A 21,693-nucleotide genomic window follows, 5' to 3' on the forward strand; every position below is an offset into this window, starting at 1 on the left:
AGAGAGTTCCCATGAGACTGTCAGCTGATTTCTCAACAGAAACGTTGTAGGCCAGAATGGACTGGCACGGAATATTCAAAGTGATAAAAAGCAAGGACCTACGCCCTAGCCGGTTTGGCTCAGTGGTTAGAGCGCCCCGCCTGCGGTCCGGAGAGACCCGGGTTCGGTTCCCACTAAGGGCATGTACCTTGGTTGCAGTTTGTCCCCGGCCCTGGTTGGTCGTGCGGGTGGCAGTACTCGATGTGTCCCTTTCACGTCGATGTTTCTCTCTCTCTCTCTCTTCCTCTCTCTCCCTCCCACTCTGTCTGTACAAAAAATGGAAAAATGTCCTCGGGTGAGGATAAAAAAAAAAAAAAAGCAAGGACCTACAACCAAGCAAAGCTATCATTTAGAATAAAAAGAAAAAAGAGATCCCAGACAAAATAAAGCTAGGAGTCCATCACCACCAAACTGTTATTAGAAAAAATGTTAACGGGGTTTTTAAAAGAAGGAATAAAATATATGAGTAATAAAATGGCAAATACTACATATCTATCAACAATTACTTTAAATATAAATGGATTAAAAGCTCCAATCAAAAGACATACAGTGCCCTGGCCGGTTTGGTTCAGCGGTTAGAGCATCTGACTGCGGTCCAGAGAGACCCGGGTTCGGTTCCCGCTAGGGGCATGTACCTCGGTTGCAGTTTGTCCCTGGCCCTGGCTGGTCGTGTGGGTGGCAGCCACTCAATGTGTCCCTTTCACGTCAATGTTTCTCTCTCTCTTCCTCTCTCTCCCTCCCACTCTACCTGAACAAAAAATGGAAAAATGTCCTCGGGTGAGGAAAAAAAAAAAAGATAAAGGACAATGGAGCCTGGTCAGTGTCGCTCAGTGGATTGAGTGTCATCCCATAAACTGAGAGGTCCTGGTTCGATTCCCAGTCAGAGTACATGCCTGGATTTCGGGCTCAATCCCCAGTAGGGGGTGTGCAGGAGGCAATTGATGGATGTTTCTCTCTCACATCGATGTTTCTATCTCTCTCTCCCTTCCTCTCTTTCTAAAAAATCAACAAAAAGTTATTTAAAACAATAAAGAAAGAAAGAACAATGGAGAAAATTCTCCCTTTTGACTTTCTGGATTTTTCCTTCCCTACACACTAGCAACTAGGGAATACTGCAGTGGTGTTGGCTGTGATAGAACAGAAATGACAGTAACAGACAGGTAGAAACCTAAAAACTGGGGAAGGAGAACTCTTCTCTCTAACAAGAGTAGCTGTGATCCCAAGAATATGAGGTAAATCACTATCCTCCCACTGCTTAATAAGAGTGAATTTGCCCTGGCCCGTTTGGCTCAGCGGTTAGAGTCGGCTCGTGGAGCAATGAGACCTGGTTTGATTCCAGCCAAGAGCACGTACCTCGGTTGTGGTTCTTCCAGGGCCAAGGGCACATACCTTGGTTGCAGGGCCAGGTCCTGCAGGAGGCAACCAGTCGACAGTCGATGTGGCTCTTTGACGTCAATGTTTCTCTTTCCCTCCCTACCATCTATCTGAAGATAAATGGAAAAATATCCTCGGGTGAGGATTGGGAAAAAAAAAAGTGAATTCACCAAGAAAACAATAATCCTAACTGTAAACATACCTAACAACAGAGCTTAAATATATATATATAAAGCAAAATTGACAGACAAGAAAGAAAAAAATTTTAAACCCCAATTAGAGTCAACATGCTCCCCAAGTAAACAGTAGAACCACAGACAGACAATCAACAAGGATACAGAAGATCTGAATACCATCAACTAACAGGACCTAAACACTACTGACAGAACACACCAACCAAAAACAGCAGAACACATTCACCAAGATAGACCACGACCAGGGTCATAAAAATATGTTAATAAATTTAAATGAATGGAACTCATACCAAGTATGACCTCTGACCATAAAGGAATTAAACTAGAAATCAATAACAGAAAGCTAACTGGAAAAATTACCAAGTACATGAGAACTAAACAATACACTCCCAAATAATCCATGGGTAAAAAAGGAAATATCAAGGAAAATAAGTAAATATAATGAACTGAACAAAAACACAATTATTAAAATTTGTGGTATACACTGAGGCAGCAGTTAGAGGGCAATGTATAGCATTAAATGCCTTGTATTAAAACAGAAGAAACATCTCAAACTAACAACTGAAGTTTCTACTTTAAGAAACTACAAAAAGAGCAAAATAAACCCAAAAGTAGAAAAAGCAAATAATAAAGAGAAATCAATAAAATTAAAAACAGAAAAACAATAAATTAGGCAAATGAAACCAAAAACTAGTTCTCTGAAAAGCCGGTGAAACTGATAAACCTCTGGCAATACTATAAAAGAAAAACAACACAAATTACCAATATCAGGAATGAAAAAGGGTATATCACCAAAAACATCAAACAGATAATTAGATTATAAAAGAACAACTCAATACACATAACTGACATCCATATGTAAAAAAACAAATTGAACCTCCACCTAAATCTCATACCTTATACAAATATTAACTCAAAATGAATCATAGACCTAAATGTAAAACATATAACTATAGCCCAGCTGGTGTGGCTCAGTGATGTGGCATCGACACATGCACCAAGAGATCACCGGTTAGATTTTCAGTCAGGGCACGTGCCCAGGTTGTGGGCCTGATCCCCAGTGGGGGACATGCAGGAGACTGCCAATCGATGTTCTCTCTCATTGATGTTTCTATCTCTCCCCCTCCCTCTCCCTTCTTCTCTCTAAAATTCAATAAAGAAAATAAATTTTTTAAAATAAAAACAAACAAACATACAACTACAAAACTTTTAGAACATATAAGAGAAAACTTACTTTTTTATTTTTATTCTCATCTGAGGACATTTTTCTTTTTCATGTGTGTTTTGTTCAGATAGAGTGGGAGGGAGAGAGAGAGAGAAACATCGACGTGAAAGAAACACATCGAGTGGTTGCCATCCACACAACCCAACCAGGGCTAAGGACAAACTGCAACTGAGGTACATGCCCCTAGCGGGAACCAAACCTGGATCTCTCTGGACCGCAGGCCGACATTCTACCGCTGAGCCAAACTGGCCAATGCCATAGGAGAAAACTTTCAAAACCTGGGATTAGGCAGAGTTCTCAGACATAACATCATAGGCACAAACCTTAAAACACACACACAAATGGGCTTCATAAAAATTACAAACTTTTGCCATGGCCGGTTTGGCTCAGCAGTTAGAATGTTGGCCCTTGGACCACAGAGTCCAGGGTTCCCACTAAGGGCACATACCTTGGTTGCAGTCTGTCCCCGGCCCCAGTTGGGGTTGTGTGGGTGGCAACCAGTCGATGTGTCTCTCTCACATCGATGTTTCTCTCTCTTTCTCACTCTCTCCCCCCCATTCTATACAAAAAAAAAAAAAAATTACAAACTTTTGTGCTATGAAAAACATTGTTAAAATGAAAAGACAAGTTACAGACTGGGATATCTGCAAATCACATATCCAACTAAGGATTTGTATCTAGAATATAAAAGAAACTCTCAAAATACTATTTTAAAAAATGGACAAAAGACTAAAACAGACATTTCATCAAAGAGGTATAAGAATGATAAATAAGCACATTTGAAAAAATGCTCAACTACATCAGGTACTAGAGAAATGCAAATTAAAACTACACTAAGCTACCTCTACAACCCTATTAGCCCTGGCCGGTTTGGCTCAGCGGTTGGAGCATGGGCCTGCGGTCCAGAGAGACCCAGGTTCAGTTCCCGCTAACGGCATGTACCTCTGTTGCAGTTTGTCCCCGGCCCTGGTTGGGTCGTACGAGTGGAAGCCACTAGATGTGTTCCTTTCACATCGATGTTTCTCTCTCTCTCTCCCTCCCACTCTATCTGAACAAAAAAATGGAAAAATGTCCTCGGGTGAAGATTAAAAAATAAATAAATAAATAAAATAAAACCTGGAGATTATGGTTTTATATTTTGAATGATGACTTTTGAATGGCAGGTCAAAGTTCTTAAATCTTTCAAATACCTTCTCTCTTAATATCACATTACGTTTTCCTCAGTTTCTATAAATCATAAAAATATTAGAACCAAAACAAAGATACTAAAAATCAGCTATCATTGTCATGCAAGCAACCCAAGGCAAGCCATGTGACTTCTCTAAGCCTCTGTTCCATCAACTGAAATACAAGGGCATTGCCCTGGCTGGTGTTGCTCAATGGTTAGAGCATCGGCCCCAGGACCAAAGGGTCATGGGTTCGATTCCTGTCAAGAGCATGTACCTGAGTTGCAGGTTCAATCTCCAGCCCCAGTTGGGGTTGTGCAGGAGGCAACCAATTGATGTGTTTCTCTCACACAGATGTCTCTCTCTCTCTCTCTCTCTCTCTCTCTCTCTCTCTCTCTATTCTTTCCCTCCCATCCACTCTATCTAAAAATCAATGGAAAAATATCCTCAGGTGAGGATAAAAAAACTGAAATTAAAATAATAAATAAATAATAGTTTAACAGTTCAGGACTCCAGAAACTAGTTATAAAATAGAATACATCATAAATGACATCAATGTAAGCATCATTTAAAAACATTTCAGCCCTGGCCGGTTTGGCTCAGCGGTTAGAGCATCCGACTGCGGTCCAGAGAGACCCGGGTTCGGTTCCGCTAGGGGCATGTACCTCGGTTGCAGTTTGTCCCCGGCCCTGGCTGGTCGTGTGGGTGGCAGCCACTCAATGTGTCCCTTTCACGTCGATGTTTCCCTCTCTCTCTCTCTTCCTCTCTCTCCCTCCCACTCTATCTGTGCAAAAAATGGAAAAATGTCCTCGGGTGAGGATTAAAAAAGAAAAGAGAAAGAAATACTAACAACAGACTCATATCTGGCCAAGTCAGAATTTAACACCAAAAGAATTATGAAGAGAACTTTTGGTTTTCAGTTGTTTTTGTTTTTGTTTTGTTTTGTTTCAGAACTTAGCTAAAGTATCCCTATCCAATGACCCTTATCATTGTTTAAAATGATGACCCTGGAGTAAAATTACCTGGGTTCAAATGGTGACTACCTCTTATTAGCTGTGTCCCTGAGTAAATGACTTAACCTCTCAGAGCTTTTGTTTCCTCATTTGAGAATACATGTGAAATTCTTAGCACCGTGTATGGTACATAGTAAGCACTAAATAAATGTTGGCCATGATGTTGGCTATATAAACTATCCTTACATAAATTAATTTTGCACAAAAACAAGTTGCAGAAAGATATACAGTAACATTTATAAAGGTTTGAAACATGTAAAATACCTGTTCTTTAGAAATATAAAAATGCAGTAAGAGAATAAGAACATGCATGTGAAAGATAAAGATCAAATCCAACACAGTGGCACCTCTCAGAGGGAGGGGAATATGGATCAGGGACGAAGTGATACGTACAGAAGAAGCTTTAGCTTTATGGTGATATTTTATTTCTTAGACTAGGTTGTGGGTAAGCGAATGTTTACTGTTAGCCTTAACATGTTTTATGTCTGGTATATTTCATATTAAAAATTAAATTCGCCCTGGCCAGTTTGGCTCAGCGGTTAGAGCGTCGGCCTGCGGTCCGGAGAGACCTGGGTTCGGTTCCCGCTAAGGGCACGTACTTCGGTTGCAGTTTGTCCCCGGCCCTGGTTGGTCGTGCGGGTGGCAGCCACTCGATGTGTCCCTTCACGTCGATGTTTCTCTCTCTCTCTCCCTCCCACTCTATCTGTACAAAGAATGGAAAAATATCCTCGGGTGAGGATTAAAAAAAAAAAAAAAATTCAATTCAAACACATCTTATCTATGTGTGAATATTGCAGATCACATAATCTAGAAACCATAACCTACTTGCTTTTGTTACAATGTTGAGGATTTCCTTATTTTTGAAAGTTTTTACTGTCTTTGAAAAATACTCAAAAACCACAAGATTCTTTAAAATGCAAGAACTTAAACACCTGTCATAAATAATAACAAATTTAAAAAAATAATAAGGTATGAATGTAATATAATGACTTTGCTATACAGAACATAGCTGAGTATCCAAACATTTTTACAATCTTGTACAGCCAGTACAAAGCCACACTAAACATCTACTTTTCAAAGGTTCTCAAGGATCTTGTTCAGCCTGTTCTAGAACAGAACAAATTAGAAAACTGAAGGGGAAAGAGAGAAGGGTGGGGGGCCAGAGGAAAGAAGCTGTCTTAGGAAAGACATTGATGGTAGTTTAAAACGTCACCTAACAGCAAAGGAAGACACTAAAACAGCAACAAAACAAAAAACACATTTAAAAAACCTACATATAGCAGAAATAAGCATTCAAATAGCATAATAGCAAGATTAATAGATTCTAGAGATCTGCTATACAACACTGTGCCTATAGTTAATACTGTATTGTAAAACTGAAAATGTGTTAAGAAGCTAGATTTCAGGTTGTTTTTTCCTACAATAAAAAAAAATGTATGCCCTTACATTCTTTCTATCCTATAAAATTTTTTAAATAATTAATCAAAAAGGAAAAGATCAGCCCTGGCCGGTTTGGCTCAGCGGTTAAAGCGTCGACACGAACCAATGAGTCACAGGTTCAAATCCATTCTCACACACACATTTAATGGCCAGGAGACATGAAAAAAATGCTCAACATCTCTCTCAACATCTCTAATAATCAGAGAGATACAAATTAAAACAACTATGAGGTATCACCTCACACCTGCCAGAATGGCTGCCATCAACAAAACCTCAAACAACGAATACTGGCAAGGATGTGGAGAAAAAGGTACTCTAGCACACTGCTGGTGGGAATGCAGACTGGTGCAGCCACTATGGAAAACAATGTGGTGTTTCCTCAAAAATTTAAAAATGGAACTGCCATTTGACCCAGTGATCCCACTTCTTGGAATATATCCTAAGAAGCCTGAAACACCAGTCAGGAAGAATATATACACACCTATGTTCACAGCAGCGCTATTTACAACAGCTAAGATCTGGAAACAGCCCAAGTGCCCATCAGTACACGAGTGGATAAAAAAAAGATGTGGTACATTTACACAATGGAGTACTATGCAGATGTAAGAAAGAGAGATCACTTACCCTTTGAGATGGTATGGAGGGACCTGGAGAGTATTATGCTAAGCGAAATAAGCCAGTCAGAGAAAGACAAGTACTACACGATCTCACTTATTTGTAGAACAGAATGAATAAAATAAGCTGTTGATCAAAAGAGATCTAGAATCATGGAAGTAGGGAATAGACTGACAAACCTCAGAGGGATGAGGGTAGGAGGGGGAGGAGGAGATAAACCAAATATCTTATTTGCATATATGCACAACCAATCAACACAGACATTAGGTGGAGGAAGGCAGGAGGTGGGGGGTGGGAGCAGGAAGGAGGGTGTCAATGGGGAAAAGAAAGGGGACATCTGTAATACTTTCAACAATTTAAAAGAGAAGTCAACATTTAACATAGAATATAGAGGGTGGGAAAACATGAATATAAAATTGAATTCTAATTCACCAAATTATATATATATGAAATTGTGCAATATTTTATGTATTATACCTCAAATAAAGCTGTCTTAAGAAAATAAAGATAATTACATGATAAAATAATAAAATTATATCTGTGGAATAACCCATTTCTAAAAGCTGTATAGTTCAGATACTGTCTGTTCTTACTAATTTAACTACCTAACCCATCAAAGACTGAGAAAGATATGTTAAGTCTAACATTATGATTGTGTTTCTGTTCATCTCTCCTTTTATATCTAAACATTTATATTTAGTATTTCTATGATTTTCTTCAATGTCTAAATTATTCACATGGCTTATATACTTTATCAAAATAAAATGTCCCTCTTTGTCCTCTTTTTTAAAATTATTATTAAGACAAGGATCAACAGAGAACACAGAAAAATTAAAAGTCTGACATGGTAAGGTACAGATCTTGTGAATAAATATATTTCTATTTCATTAATAGTTATTTGACAAATAATGGTGAAAAATGTAGAGAAAAAAAGTGTAAAATTCGTTTTTGAAAATTTTCTATCCAAAATGGTTAAACACAATTAGGTTTTGGAGCTTTAACTAAATTAGACTACCCAAAGAATAATCAAAATTATAAATGATTACAGAAAAATTTTAAACAGAAGAGACAAAAATAATCACCATATATATTCCAAGTCTCCTAAAATTTATCCGCAAAACGAAGGAAAATGATTTTCCAAAATCCCTTGGGGGAGGTAAGAATTTTTCTCATACAGCAATATACCATCCCCCACCTCCAAGCCATGATTAACTTTGTTTCTTTGAAATGCCTATTTTTCCCACTCAAATATAAGCTCCATAAGGCCAGATCCTTTTGTCCTAGTCATCCTTGTATTTCCCTTGCCTAAAAGAACAGGAACTCCGTAAGTACTTAGATAAGATTCTTCAACACTAGAAGAATCTTATCTAAAGAAACCCTATTTGGCCCTGGCCCGTTTGGCTCAAAAGAGTCCTGGGTTCGATTCCGAACAAGGGCACGTACCTCGGTTATGGTTCATCCCCAATCCCGGTAGGGGTTGTGCGGGTGGCAACCAGTCAACCTGTCTCTCTCACATCTATGTTTCTCTCCCCGCCCTCTTCCTCCCACTCTGTCTGAAGATAATGTAAAAGTATCATCCTCAGGTAAGGATTAAAAAAAATAATAATAATAAACAGTATTTGTCCTTTCCAAAGCACATAAATAAAGGCGCATCAATTGCTTACCAACAGCTATGAGAAAGGCATAAGGACTCAATCCTGCTCAGTGAATGTTCTTCCTACTTCTGAACTCACACTACCTGGCTGTGAGCAGAGCCACTGACAGCCATAAGTCAAGAACATACAAACAAAAACTAGGGCTCCTGCTGCTATGTGGTCCTTCTTCCCCTAAAGCCATTTTGAGCGCTAAATCTAAAAAGAATATTAAACTAAAAGCAATTTTTCAATATTAAAATTACCTCCTTTTCTATCCAAGCCAAAGACTGTACTTGAAGTCTTTCTTGCTAAAAAATAAGATGCAAGAAATTAGATTTCAATTAATTTTGCCACTCTTAATGTATAACATCTAGTTGCAGATTTGTAAGTATGGCTGAGAATGCTGAAGGGACCTAAATTAACACTAAGCAAAGCCCTCCAAAAAAGATTCCATGCTTTCTTTCTCATTTTCTCCATATGGACTACATTTTTCTATTATATTCCACACAGGACCCCTATTTCAGATTTTTATTCTATATATACGCATTATATATATACATACATATCTCTGAATGCCTTTAATGCACTTACAATTTGCAAAATACTATGACCAAAATAGTAAGAACACTTAATAGTTAGAAAGCTTAAACCAAACTAATCAATAGTATTATGCTTCAATCAGACTTTTACTTTCTAATATTATCTTATAGACACCAGCTGTCATTAATCTGACTTTGCTGGGTTTTTTCACTGTCTTTGTGTCTTTGATTTTCTTTCTAGGGGTGGGGAGAGCAGTAGTGCACATTTATTTCCCCTGTATGAAAAAATGTGTTCACAGAAAGGAAATGTTTTAGAGTGAAAAAAGGGGGACCAGTATTAGTACATCACTGTTTGAATAAGAGATTAAATCTGGAAATAAGTATTTTGGTCACTGGAGAGGCAAACACCACTGTGGGACAGAGATAGTTCTTTCATCAGGTTTCACTAAGGCCTAGAACAATGAAACACTCAAGACCATCCAACTTCGTATGCTCTAGTTTCAGGCTCTCAATGTAACTTTGATTATTAACAGCCTTCTCAAGCACCTTGCCTCACAAGTACCTCCAAACAAGGAGCAGGGTGCCCTGAAAAGTTGATACAGGTAATTCAGTAGAAATGCATAGCTCCTTGTGAATCACAACACTGTTATTCTAACTTACACTTCAGTGACTTTAATTAGGCTGAATCATCTCTAAGTGAAACACTAAAATGGAATTTCTGGATCTTCCAAGCTAAGGAATAGGATGTTAAATGTTCCACCACATTGAGATACCACCATATTGTCTAGGCAGCCGGCTGGCATCCCTCTAAAAGGTCTTAAGCTCGCCCTGGACAGTTTGGCTCAGCAGTTAGAGCATCGGCCCGCAGACCAGGTTTGGTTCCCGTTAAGGGCATGTATCTCGGTTGCAGTTTGTCCCCGGCCCTGGTTGGGTTGTGAGGGTGGCAGCCACTCGATGTGTCCCTTTCACTTCGATGTTTCTCTCTCTTCCTCTCTCTCCCTCCCACTCTATCTGAACAAAAAAATGGAAAAATGTCCTCGGGTGAGGAGGAAAAAAAAAGACAGCCCTGACAAGTTTGGCTCAGCGGTTCAAGTGTCGGCCGGTAGACCAAAGAGTTATGGGTTCAATTTCAATCAAGGGTACGTACCTCAGTTGCAGTTTGTCCCCAGCCCTGGTCGCACGGTGTAGGAGGCAACAGGTCGATACGTCTCTCATCTCTCTCCCTATCCCTCCCACTCTATCTGAAGATAAACAGAAAAAGATCACAGGGTGAGGATTAAATAAATAAATGAACAAGAAAAAACTATATTTACTGACCATGATGTGTTAAGAAAAGCTTGTTACAGAGTAATATAAAACCAAAGAAGCACTACATATGTACACTTATGTTAGTATACACGGTACATGACCCAAGCAGGGAGAGAAATAATGAAGTATACCTATGAACTGGTAAAACAGCTAGGAAGTAATAATACAGGGGTTGAGGGAAATGGATAACTTTCTTAAAAATATGTCTTTAATTTTTTTTCACTTATTACAATTGATACCTATTATTTTGTAATTTAAAAGGATAGATTAAAAAAAAAAAAAAAAAACCCGCAACAACAAATCAATGAACTATCAACATATTTCCATTTTGGGGGGAAAAGATTAAAGTTCTCAATTTACTATAATGAATTACATAATAGATACTCAAAAGGTAAAGTGGCAATCCCTAGCCAGTTTTGCTCAGCGGTTAGAGCGTGGGCCTGTAGTCCAGAGTGACCCAGGTTCGGTCCCCTCTAAAGGGCACGGACTTCAGTTGCAGTTTGTCCCCGGCACTGGTTGGGTCATGCGGGAGGCAGCCACTAGATGTGTCCCTTTCACATCGATGTTTCTCTCTCTCTGTCTCTTCCTCTCTCTCCCTCCCACTCTATCTGAACAAAAAATGGAAAAATGTCCTCGGGTGAGGATAAAAAAAAAATATAAAGTGGCAGGAAGAGTAGATTTCTTTGCTGCCCACTTGAAGCTTTTGCATTTTAAAAAAGTCTGAGTAAATAAAAAAACTAAAGGATAACATCAATTTCAGAATTAAATATCTAAATAACTTTTCAAAGACCTGAAGACAAGGTTTTGCATGTTTTCTAAACCTGAAAATAAACTTCACTGACATCAGATTTACCAGTCACAAGTAAATGCAGTAGATTCACATAATTCACTCAGGACCCTGACTGCTTTTGGTTCTACACTCAACCAATTACCATATATCTGAGTACCTGAACAATATTTTTCATATTATTTTTATTCACATAATCTATTCCACAGAGTAGCTACTAAGTGCCAGCCACTGTGCTATGTACTAGGGATGCCACAAATTAGATAGTTCTTGTCCTCTGGAAGATATAGGAACAGTAGACAATTCTACAAGTACTGAAAAAGGGCTACACCTCTTTGCCTGAGGGTATAGAGAAAAGGAAGAATAAGTTCTGGTGGAGGAAGAAAGAAAGGATTCCAGGTATAGAAATAATAGGTATAAAGAGAATGAAAGAACATGGAGTATTCAAGGAACAAAAACAACTTTTTCAGTATGTGCAAATAAAAATATACAACCAAATGCTAATAAAATCTAATTGTAAGCTACTTCCTCATTCTGCTTTCTAAAATAATCAACACCATTTATTAAGCTTTCATCATGGAAAGTTTCTAAAGAAAATACAGAGCCCAAGCATTCACTGGTAGAGATAAATACACATTTATAAAACACCACATATATTTGGGTACCATCAGAAAAAAGTTTCTTTCTTCTTACAATAGTTTTTCTTCAATGATCATACAAAAAGCCTAATATCAACAAAGATTCAATTACTCTATAGTATGCCTAATTATTTTCAGTTTCCTCATTCATCTCAAACCAGTATTCTGACCATATTTATAAAGTATCATGTTTTCAAAATTTTCATAAAGTGGAAGAGAACCAAATCTTTTGTGCAGACTTCTAAAAAAGAATTAAGAAAAATTAACTTCCCTTCCTTTTCTTCAACTTGAAACTGAACAATTTCCCAATAGTGAAGTTTAGTAAATAATTTCACTAAACTGAGCTGTAAAAATACTAATAAAACTCCTTTTACTTTGAGGTATACAACTGTGGGATCATTTACAAAAGTTAGATCTTATAACCAAACACTGTATACATCATCGACTCTATGGTAGTCTTAATATTAACCCAATGCTTAAAAAAAGGGGTGTGCAAATATTTTACTGTTCCAAAGATTTAAGTTCATGTCTTTCTCATATTTACTCTTCCCGAGAACCTATAACATTAACCTCAAAGCCAGACAAACTGAAAAGCCTAGGATGCTTGGTACAACACAAATATAGTCAGCTACAACAAGCAAGCTGGAGTGAGCAAAGCAACTGCATATCAGGTTACACAGTGACTGTCACTCTGTAACAACAGAGAAAGGGGGGGGTAAAAAAAGATGTGCCTTTAAGATGTCTTTAAATATTAATAAAGTACAAAAGTCACATATATTTTCTCCAACTTTTAAAAAACAAATGTTTTCCTTCTAAGCCTATTTTTTACTGACGACATTTATAACTTATTAATAATTTTCTCTCTCCAGTAGTTTGAGTGGGCCAATAAAAAAGCAAAACTTCTAAGTACCTAGCAGTGAAAAAAGTATTTCTCATTTCAATCATATTAATCCTAAACCTACTTGCCCTTTTACACAAATGTTGATGCTGACTCAACAAGTTTGGTAAGTGCGTTTTTTATTTCTTTATTTACTTACTTCTGTGCCCTTCAACACTGATGAGATTGTTCTACTAGTAACCATGCCAAATTAAATGTTTTGTGCTACTTCTTCAGTGAAGAAAAAATCCTTACACATATGTTCAAGGTAGAAATGACTGCCTTTACTAAAATAAAATTTTCTACACAAAAAGGCAAATGAATATATCCTAATACTGCTTAACAAAGATGATTTTCAAATCCAATAAGCCAGGAAATATAAGAGCTTAGATAAATCTATATGCTCTCCTAATTTTTTTTTTTTTTTTTTAATCCTCACCCAAGGATATTTTTCCATTGATTTTTTCATATAGAGTAGGAGACAGAGGGAGAGAGAAAAATACTGATGTGAAAGGCACATCAATTGGTTGCCTCCTGCACAACCCCCACCTGGGTTGGGGGTTGAACCCATGACTCTTTGGTCCTTGGGCTGACATTCCAACTGCTGAGCCAAACCAGACAGGGCACTCTTAATTTTAAAATTGCTTGCTACTTTAAATATGATCCTGAATATTGCTACTTTAAATAATATCCTGAAAGAAACTGAATAAAAGTAACAAAGAGATGAAAGCAAGCCAAAATCAAGAACTGAAAACAATTCATAAAGCAAATAAAGACTGAATCACAAACATCAAAAACAGCTAAACAAGCTGCTCAAGTTTGAAGAAAAGATATTGTTGCAGATTTTCTGGAGCTAAATCCAAATAATTTTAAACTTTTAATATCAGTTAAGTCTCGCTGTATACACAAAACATTTAAATCCTCATCAAATGTGAATTAAGCATTTCAAAAATCTGTTTTGGTAAGCAGTTTCCCAATCCAACTTTTTAAATTAAAAATAATCTTTTGGAAAATACTTTTTAAACACTTTCAATTTGTATAATAAGTTTTTCTAAATCACAAAAACCCGGGGGGTTCTGTTTCTGCACACCACTAATTTCAAGACTACTTTGACAATTTTTGTACTTTATAGTTTCACTCTAAAATTCACCCCTCAAATCTAGAACTGCCTGCTGTCAATGAAACAGACCAAAGAACAAGGAACTGCTCCCAAAAGAAAATGAACTGAGGTTTCAAATATAATCCCAACAATTTTAGACAAAGCAGACATTCAAGCCTGTCAGTTCTGATCAATCTACACTGCACTAAACAGCACTTTGCTTATAATTTGTAAGACAAAAAGACACTTTCTCCAACTGAATGCAAACCATTAGTAACTAATTTTGAATGACATTCAAACATCAGTACTGTGTGCTATGAAATGAACTGAGTTAAATAACACCTATCTAAGAGCTCTTCCAATATCTTGTTTTAAACATGTAACTCAGAGATGGAACGTTTCAGTAGCAACTACTAGGGAATATTTAGTAAATAAGTGAACATTCCACCCTGGCCAGTTTTGCTCAGCGGTTAGAGCGTTGGCCCTCTGACCAATGAGTAACGGGTTCGATTCTACTCAAGGGTTGCGGTTTGTCCCCAGCCCTGGTTGGCTCTATCACATCGATGTTTCTCTCTCTCTCTCTCCCTCCCTCCCACTCTATCTGATAATAAGTAGAAAAATATCCTCAGGTGAGGAATAATTTTTTTTTTTAAGTGAACATTCCACAGATGTTTGGTATTTGACAGTTGCTTTAAATAAAACAAACAAAAAAACAACTCCATAGCTTCAGAATAAATATACAAATAGTAACTAATATACTTTTGAAGTCTCCTTAAAACAAACAACAAGAACACTGACTACTTACAATGAAAACATTCAGTGTTCTACTGAGACATCATATGACCAGTACAAGAATGTATGTACCTGGTAACTTGTTAAGAAAAATACATTTATACCTGATATGATCTAGTTCAAGTTATAAATTTTGGTTTCAGCAGTCACTAACTAGGCTGTAATCTCAAATAAATTACTTCTCTTTTAAAAATGTAAAAACCCAGACTAAGATGAAATAGAAGTGATTCAATCACACTTACCTAACTTGAAATGTAGAAAATCATCAGTGAATTGGTGACAAGCTTTTTTTTTTTCAAGCATGCCATACTGCAAACATACGTAGAGTAGAATAAAAGTGGTGAGATTATGAGTACCTGGAGAGTCTATATTTTTAAACAGAAAGTTAAGGTGTATATAGCCTGACAAATATTATCCGGAGCAGAGGAAGTGAATATTTAAAATCCAACTATCCACAGAAAAATCTAACACACGAAGTCAATCCAAGTATGTTTTAGAATCCGTCAGCAAAGATCACTATTGTACGAAACACTTGAAAGTTAAGATAACTAAGAAATCTTCATTCCCTCCTCTCTTCTGTTAACTAATCCCTTCAGCAGCCACAAAAGAAAAAAAAAAAAAACTTTCCTTTCTACCTTCATCAGATTAAGATTATTCTTCACAGGCAAATTTCCATGCCCAAGGATATACAACCCAAAGAAAAATACGTGTCGGTAAGTACCAAAAAGCTAAGTGTTCCGCACAGGAAAGGACTCCACAAATGAGAAAACACTTGACAGTCTCCTTCCTACCTACCCCCAACAAAAGCCATTTAATTAGCTTTATAAACATTTACTGCTGAACTATACTCTGAGCGAATGTTTCGATGGATCTACACCAAACCCTAACAGGGAAATATAACCAACCGTCCCGACTCTTTCAGGCAGCCGGGAAGATCGGGAGAATTATTAGAAACTGACGTCCGCAGGATCCGGAGTTTGAGAGAAGGGTAAGCAGTGTACTGGAAGGTGAGTTTAAAACAAAAAACACGGAAAATTGGGAAATAAGTTGGTCGGAAGATTAGGAAGAGGCGAGGCAGATGTCCGCTTCTGAGAGAACGGCATTGCAGGTGCAGACAGTAATTAACCTAGCATTTGAAATGCTGAAGAGTTCGACGAACGACCCGACCCGAGTACAAGATGCAAGAACGTTGATACGTGGCTCCCTGAATGAGCCCTCAAAGGAGGATCGCAGTCTAATGAAGTCAACGGGTCCAAGGAGGCCGGCACTAGCGGGGCAACTCCACAGCACAGAACGCAGTCGTGCGCGGAGCCTCCGGGTCCGAGGCCTCAGGGTCGGCCAACAAGAAGTCGGAGCAGCCCCTGGGGCTCCGGGCCCCTCCTGGCCCAGCCTCTGTCCTCTCTTCTCACCCCCCAGAGCCTGGGACCGGACCCCTGGGAAGCTTCCGGCCGACCGCTCCCGGCAGGCGTGGGGCAAAAGAAGCAATATGCTCTTAGCGCTGTGAGTGACACTCACCGGCCCGAAACCTCGAATGAAACCAGCAGCTCCGGGGGCGGCGGCAGCAGAGGCAGCAGGAACCGAACATCCAAAATGGCGGCTCCCTCGGCCACACCACCGCTACTGCAGGCGGAGGGATCCTTAGGAGGAAGGGAGTTTTTAACTAAGTTCACACACTATCGCAAAAACTTCCGTCCCTATCTTCCTGTCCTCGTCGATTCCGCGTCCTCCGACTGCAACTTCTCGTGCCTCCCCTCTGCTATTATCCAAGAAAACTCGGACCCTGCCGAGGACTATTTGCCAAGGAGGAGGTGACTGCTCCTGGCAGAGCGACGCAGAGCGTAGCAAGGGTCGGGGCTGTCACTGATGACGCGAGACGCTGCTGCCGAGTCACCGCTGCGAAGAGTCTAAACGAGAAAGATCCGGCTGACCCTGGAGCCGACCGACATTGGTTCCGCTTGAGGGGGGTGGAGGGGGGAGCGGGAAGGGATGGGCTACCAGGAAGCGACCTGGCCACCTGAAAAGGGCGGGGCTCGCAAGGTAGCGAAGGAAGTGGAAGAGGCGTAGCAGGTGGGGACGGGAACATTGAGCCAGGCTGAGCCGGTCCTAACCCATGAGAATCCCAAACTCTTCCTATCATCTTCGAGACCTTAGCCTTCCCTTTAGGTTAAAGTCAGGAACATGCTCGAAGTGGTCTTGGATTCTGTGGTTTTATGGTATCGTTGCAACATACTAAAAAAAAATTAGAAGATAACACGGAAGAATGGATTCTAAGTCCAGTATCATCGCTCAACTACCTGCATTAGATAAGTCATTTGAACTCTTAGGACCTCAGTTTCCTCATATATAAAAAGAGAGGATTTGGACTAGTGACAGCTAAAATCCTTCCAGCGTGGGCTTTCTGACTGACTCCATGAACTAACGACCTGAGCCAAAGACAGTCTAACCAGACAGTACTGGCTTGATAAATAATTTCTAACACCTGATAACGAATATTTTCCACGTGAACGTAAAGATATTTTGGCCCGTTCAAAGGAAAGGTGACCTACCCAAACTAAAATCCTTCAGGTATATTGGCAATAAAGTACCCGCCAAAGTGCATAAAGCACAATACCTGGTTAGATGCCAAAGAGAACTGAACTAACCACAAATCTTGAGTTTAGGACCTGTCATAAACAGCAGGTTGCACTTTTTTTCTTAGCCATGCCCATGCAAGAATGTCAAAAGATTTTACAAAAATTGAACTGAGTGGGCCCACCTGTACAATTTTGTTCTTGAACTTGTGGGGCATACCAAGTGGCTGGAAAAAGAGAAGTCCAAGGGCATGATAGTAATTATATTTTATTATTAAATATTGATATTACACACTGTTTATAAAAGCATTTTCAGCACTGGCCGGTTTGGCTCAGCAGTTAGAGCATCAGCCTGCAGTCCCGAGAGACCCGGGTTCAGTTCCCGCTAAGGGCATGTACCTTGGTTGCAGTTTGTCCCCGGCCCTGGTTGGTCGTGCGGGTGGCGGCCACTCGATGTGTCCCTTTCACATCGATGTTTCTCTCTCTCTCTCTCCCTCCTACTCTATCTGAACAAAAAAAAAAAAAAAAGTGTCCTCGGGTGAGGATTAAAAAAAAATTTTTTTAAAAATTAAAAAAGCATTTTCATATGTATAATCTAATTTGATCTCCCAACAATCTTAGTCAGACTAGATAAGCATATATAACTTAGTTTTACAAAAAAGACTGAGATTCACAGAAACTGACATGCTGAAAGACTCTTCCTCTCCCCTCCCCCATGAGGGTCTGCTATATAGTGCCACCTTGCAAGTTAGAAAAAGGTACACACCCACCCACATCCACACTCACCCATACCCACCCACATGGCAGAGTGGAATTAAAAAAAGGGCAATGGTCTGGCCGGTGTGGCTCAGTGGTTCAGCATCGACCCATGCACCAAGAGGTCACCGGTTCAATTCCCAGTCAGGACACATGCTCAGGTTGTGGGCCCAATCCCCAGTGGGGGGGCATGCAGGAGGAGGCCAATCGATGTTCTCTCTCATTGGTGTTTCTATCTCTCCCTCTCCCTTCCTCTCTCTAAAATCAATAAAGGAAAAGAAAAGTTAAAAGGGGGGGGCAATGGTTTGGGGCGCAGAATGCTTATAATTTCAGTCCCTCATACCCCTCCATGCACTACTGTATAGTGCAGCCCTGGATCACAAGGCTAGTAAATATGTACAGTTGTACAATTGGCCCTCAGTATCCTCCTGTTCCTCATAGGAGGATTCAACCTACCACAACTGGAAAATAGTTGGGAATAAAAGTGTTATGTTGTGTTCAGCCAGTGTGACTCAATTGGTTGAGCGTTGACCCATGAACCAGGAGGTTGGCAGTTTGATTCCCAGTCAGGGCATATGGCAGCATTGTAGGCTCAATCCCAGGTAGGGGGCTTGCAGGAGGCAGTCGATCAATGGATCAGTGTTTCTCTCTCATTGATGTTTCTATCTCTCTCCCTCTCCCTTGAAATCATTAAAAACATATGAAAAATAATGTTATGTTATTGCTGATGTGTGCAATGTACTCAAGCCTATGATGGTTGAGTCTGTACTAGATATGTACAGACTTTGATTTGTCATTACTCTATAAACAATATAGCATGACAACTAGTTATATAGCATTTACATTGCATTAAGTATTATAAGTAATCTAGAGATGACTTAAAGCATATGGAAGGATATACATAGGTTATAGGCAATTACAATGTTATTTTATATAAGGGAACTTACCATCCTTGGATTTTAGTATCCACGGGGGTACCGGAACAAATCCCTCATAGATACTGAGGGCTGACTGTAGTAGTGTAAAACTAGAAGACCGTAATTATGTCTTGATAAAGGTTCCTCTGAGGTATAGCTATGCATGAATATATGCTAAAGTACTACAGTTTGGGGTTCCCATAAAAGTAAGGAGTTTGCAGGCTGCAAAGCAGTTAGCTAAAGTACTCCATTTGCAACATCACAAAAATTGCTTAGCGGTCGAATTTAAATGTTTATAATTGAGAACCACCCCAGAAAAGTTAAATCATCGTATTAAGAAAGAGGAAGAAGCTTTTTTCTAACATACCAAATGGCAGATCATTAAAGAGAAAATGGCAGACATTATAAAATGTAAACCCTCTTCATGTGTTTTTTCTTTCTTTATTGATTTTTAGAGAAAGAAGAAGGGAGAAGGAGAGAGAGTTAGAAACATCGATGAGAGAGAACATTGATTGACTGCCTCCTGCATGCCCCCCACTGGGGATCAGCCCCACAACCTGGGCATGTGCCCTGACCAGAAATCGAACCTGCGACCTTCTGGTGCATGGGTCTATGCTCAACCACTGAGCTGCACCGGCCGGTCTTTCCATTGGTTTTTAGATAGGCTGGAAGGGAGCCCAGCTAGTGTGGTTCAGTGGTTGAGTGTCTTTTTTTTTTTTTTTTTTTTTATCCTCACCCGAGGACACTTTCCCATTTTTTGTTCAGGTAGAGTGGGAGGGAGAGAGAGGAACAGAGAGAGAGAGAGAAACATCGATGTGAAAGGAACACATCGAGTGGCTGCCACCTGCACGACCGACCAGGGCTGGGGACAAACTGCAACCGAGGTACGCGCCCTTAGCGGGAACCAAACCCGGGTCTCTCAGGACCGCAGGTCAACACTCTAACCGCTGAGCCAAACCGGCCAGGGCAGTAATATTACTACTCAGTAGATAAATTCTAGTTCCAAAAAAAAACAAACAAAAAAAAAAACAGTAGAAAGGTGAGAGATACTAGGAGTCAGAGCAGCAAAAGAGGGCTTTTGGAAGACATGACATGCAGTTGGCATATATGGTACTCGAGGTTGGGGAGGCCCCTCTCTCTTCAGTGGGGTTCTTAAATGGCTCAGTATCATCAGCGGAAGCCATATAACCTTTGCAGCAGATAAGGAAAGCCCTTTCTGCAGAAATGTGATCAATGTCTAGCATAGGGAACTCTTCCTACTCTCCATGTGCCAGAGGCCTCAGCCAAGAAAGGAGAGTGAAGAGGGAACACAACCCTGTGGAAAGTACAGAAACACGAGTTGAAGAGGCAGTTCCACTGGCCTGTTTTGTTATGGTTTGAGTCTCTGGAATCTCTAAATAAGCCTGAAAGTCAGACAGAAATTGGTGCCTCTATTGTTTATATAATGCTCTCGCAAGAAGGATTTTTACAATTCTTTTAAGCATGGTGCCTAATTGCAATTTATCCTGGCCTGAGAAAAGGCTTTAGGAATTAATCCTTCAGTTATACAAAAGCCAGGAGTGAAGTAAAAATTAAAATTCCATATACTCCATACACTCTTTGACCTCCTAGCAAGAACATTAGGAAATCTACATGTTCCTTCAAAGTAAAGACTAAAACCCAGAGGATATCAGGCTCAGCCCAGCGCTTTCTTTACTTTTTTGAGGTACTTTAATTTTTTTTTTAATCCTCACCCAAGGACATTTTTCCATTTTATTTTCAGATAGAGTGAGGAGAGATAGATAGATAGATAGACAGATGATAGATAGATAAACATTGATGTGAGAGGACACATCAATTAGTTGCCTCCCACATGACCCCAATCAGGGTCAGGGACCGAACCACAATCAAGGGACTCTTTGGTCCCTAGGCCTGACGCTCTAACCGCTGAGCCAAACCAGCCAGGGCTACTTTAGAGTTATTTTAAAAGAGGCAGCCCAAAATGCCACCTGCGATGTTTTGTGTCATATTTATGCTATAGTTTCTTCTTTGTGGAGTAGTTATACTTGGTTTGTAAATGAGTCTGTATTAGGTTGACAATTCTGGAGTGAAAAAAATCTCACCATATATTAAGACTACAACCAAGTCAAACCCCAAGTTGAAGAAATGGTGCCATTCTCCCATTTGGGGATGACAAAACTGAGCCACTGGAGGAAGTACATCATCTGGAAAATGAGCAGGACTTCTAACTCATTGTTATTTTATTTCTTTAATATGGGCACTATTATTTGCCTAGAAGGATCCATGGTAAGTTGATTTTGTTGTCCTTTTTAAAAAGTTTTTATTGCCCTGGCCGGTTTGGCTCAGTGGTTAGAGTGTCAGCCTGCGGTCCTGAGAGACCCGGGTTCGGTTCCCGCTAAGGGCATGTACCTCGGTTGCAGTTTGTCCCCGGCCCTGGTCGGTTGTGCGGGAGGCAGCCACTCGATGTGTCCCTTTCACATCGATGTTTCTCTCTCTCTCTGTTCCTCTCTCTCCCCCCAACTCTACCTGAACAAAAAATGGAAAAATGTCCTCCGGTGAGGATAAAAAAATAAATAAATAAAACTCCAAAAGGAGTAATGCATTTTTAAAAAAAAATAAAAAATAAATAAAAAGTTTTTATTGATTGATTTTAGAGAGAGAGAGAGAGAACGATTTGTTGTTCTACTTATTTATTCATTTATTGGTTGAT

The 21,693-nt window shown here is 39.6% G+C and overlaps 1 protein-coding gene across 2 annotated transcripts in view; it reads right to left on the reverse strand.

Annotated features, from left to right (window-relative positions):
* The window catches only part of AP1G1 (adaptor related protein complex 1 subunit gamma 1), a 94,568-nt gene extending 77,996 nt beyond the window's left edge, over positions 1 to 16,572 (reverse strand). Inside the window, exon 1 of one of the 2 annotated variants that reach the window (XM_036273909.1) lies at positions 8,964 to 9,008. The gene's annotated coding sequence lies outside the window, so the exon portion shown is untranslated. Of the gene's footprint in view, positions 1 to 8,963; positions 9,009 to 16,255 lie in introns of those variants that run through there. The other variant, XM_036273908.1, reaches the window with a different exon arrangement.
* Positions 16,573 to 21,693: the final 5,121 nt, after the last annotated feature.

Source organism: Molossus molossus, unplaced genomic scaffold (genome assembly GCF_014108415.1).
Source record: "Molossus molossus isolate mMolMol1 unplaced genomic scaffold, mMolMol1.p scaffold_m16_p_21, whole genome shotgun sequence".
NCBI lineage: Eukaryota > Metazoa > Chordata > Mammalia > Chiroptera > Molossidae > Molossus > Molossus molossus.